Here is a 2,737-nt window from a genome sequence, read left to right as displayed (position 1 = left end):
TTGGGACATATAGTATTATTGTTTTCTAATTAATTGGATTGTTTCCATAATGACTGAAACTCAAAGAGCATCAGTCACTGGGAGAAAATTTTCAGGACTCCATTTTCCTGGAAAATGTTTACTTCGGTTGTAGCAGCTGCATCATAAGGCAAGGAATCTGGTGATGGATGGGGAGTCTGCCGAGAGGTGGGAGGGCTAAAGGTGGTTAGCGTATAGTGGGACTGATCAGCAGAGATAGAGAAGCAAGCCACCAGTTGTTGTCAGATCAGGAAGACATAAAAGTAGGCTATGGAGTAGCAGTAGTTCCATTATAATCCTGAAGTACTGTAAACTATTTGGAAAGGTAGACTGGAGTCAACCCATGGATCACTAATTCAATTACTGTTTTCTAAAAATACAGTTTCAGCAAGAAGGGTCACTACTTCAGAGACTGGAACAAAAGAGGAGAGGGTATGCTATGGAAGTGGTGAGGTGTAAAGAAGGGAAGAAGAAGAAGATCATCATGAAAGGTATTACCTTTTTTCTCAGTAAAGTAGGAGGCAGGATCCTTAGTAGAGACTGAGTAGAAAGAGGACTTGAGAAGAAAGAAGGTTTAGAATTGCTAGTAAGAGTACAACATTTAGTCAATAAAGGAAAATTAAGAGGATTTATATGTATCTAAGAGGCCCCAGATGAGATCCAGTAATATTTATCTTTAGTGAGTTAAGATGGCACAACTGATTTTCTTTAGTCATGTTCATCAATGTGGAAAGATTTCCAAAAAAGATAGTTTATGGGGATAACATAGGGTTCATTGGATCAAATGGACCATATATGTAAAGCTGGAAGTGGCTTTAAAGTTCATCTAGTCCAACCATTATCATTTTACAGAGAAGGAAACTGAGGTCAAAGAAGTTAAGTGACTTTCCCAAGCAGAGCAGATTCAAACCTAGGTCTTTTCTTTCTAAACCTAGTGTTCTTTGTAGTATATCCAAGGCCAAAGTGGCTACAGGGCAAAGAAACAAGGGATTTATGGACAGAAGACAGGGTATGGTTGAACTGATCAACTCTAGGATCAAGACCTTGAATGGAGGAAATCAAGGTCAAAGCAGAGGTGGACACAGGGAATGGAACCATCTAGTAAGGAATAAGGAGGACCTGGGTTCAAATCTGACCTCAGACACTTGTTAGCTCTGTGTCCCTGGGCAAGTCACTTAATCCCAATTACCTAGCCCTTGCCACTGTTCTCTCTTAGAACTGATACTAAGATAGAAGGTAAGGGGAAGGTGAAGTAAGAGGAAGAGGAGGAGAAGGAGAAGTAGAGGGATGGAGAACAATAAAAATGACTAATATAGATTTAGGAATAAGGCAAAGGGAGACATGAAAGGATAGGGATTTGTGATCAGAAAATGTTGAAGGAAAGAAATGAGAGAGTTTCACAGTTCTGGATGTGTAAACATCTTAACAACCTCCTTTTCAATTTCCCAGGATATGTTAAGAAACAATATTATTGTGGTCTAAAAGCCCCTTTTAAGGTGCTCTGCACCCCCAACTGAGAGAGGTAGATTGGGTCAAAGACAAAAGAATAATCTTAATCTAGACAAGGTTATAGTCTCTTTATTGTCCCATTTCCATGTGATTGGTCCCATGACACACTAGTTATTGATCATAGGAAGAAAACAAACATTTATCAAATCCCTACTTTGTAGGGGGCAGCTGGGTAGCTCAGTGGATTGAGAGCCAGGCCTAGAGACAGGAGGTCCTAGGTTCAAATCCGACCTCAGACACTTCCCAGCTGTGTGACCCTGAGCAAGTCACTTGTCCCCCATTGCCTACCCTTACCAATCTTCCACCTATAAGTCAATACACAGAAGTTAAGGGTTTAAAATTAAAAAAAAAAAAATCCCTACTTTGTGCCAAGTGCTTTACAACTTATCTCTTGATTCTTTTTCCTTGAATTAATTTTCTTGATTCTCACCACAACTCTAGGAGGTAGGTACAATTTTTATCTCTATTTTTTACAGTTGAAGAAACTGAGGTTAAGAAAAATGATCAGGGTCACCTAGCTAGTATATGTTAGAGGGTGGTTTGGAACTCAGATCTTCCTGACTCCAAGCCCAGGACTCTGTCCACTGTACTACCTAACTGCTTCTATCAATCTTTTTAGTTCTTGAGGGAAGTGGTCAAGAAGGAATTGAAATATTCTATTCTAGAATGTAGATCCAAATGGAAACTCTCGCCCATCCTCCACTCAGTTTTCAAATTGACCTCTCTAAAGCAAATATCTGACAACACCCTTTTCCACACCCACCATTCAATAAATGCCAGGTGTTGCCTATTAGCTCCAAGGTAAAGTATAAAACCCTGTGTGGTTTTTAAAGTCCTCCATAACCAGGTCTCTTCCTGCTTTTCCAGTTCCTTTATACCTTATTCCCCTTCAAGGACTCTGCAGTCCAGTGACTCTGACCTTCTTGTTTCTGAAACACAATACTCCCATCTCTTTCCATGAATTTTCATAGTCTAAATTGCTTTCCTTCTTCATAGGTTCCCTGTCTTCCTTTAAGTTTCAGCTAAAATCTCACCTTTCATAACTGCCCCCTCCCCTCCTTAATGCCACAGAATATCTCCAATTTATCCTGTAAATTTCTTTCTTTCTTCCTTTCTTTCTTCCTTCCTTCCTTCCTTTCTTTCTTTCTTTCCTTCCTTCCTTCCTTCCTTCCTTCCTTCCTTCCTTCCTTCCTTCCTTCCTTCCTTCGAA

This window comes from Gracilinanus agilis, chromosome 4 (assembly GCF_016433145.1).
Source record: "Gracilinanus agilis isolate LMUSP501 chromosome 4, AgileGrace, whole genome shotgun sequence".
In the NCBI taxonomy this organism is placed as follows: Eukaryota; Metazoa; Chordata; class Mammalia; order Didelphimorphia; family Didelphidae; genus Gracilinanus; species Gracilinanus agilis.
This window is presented reverse-complemented; position numbering follows the sequence as displayed.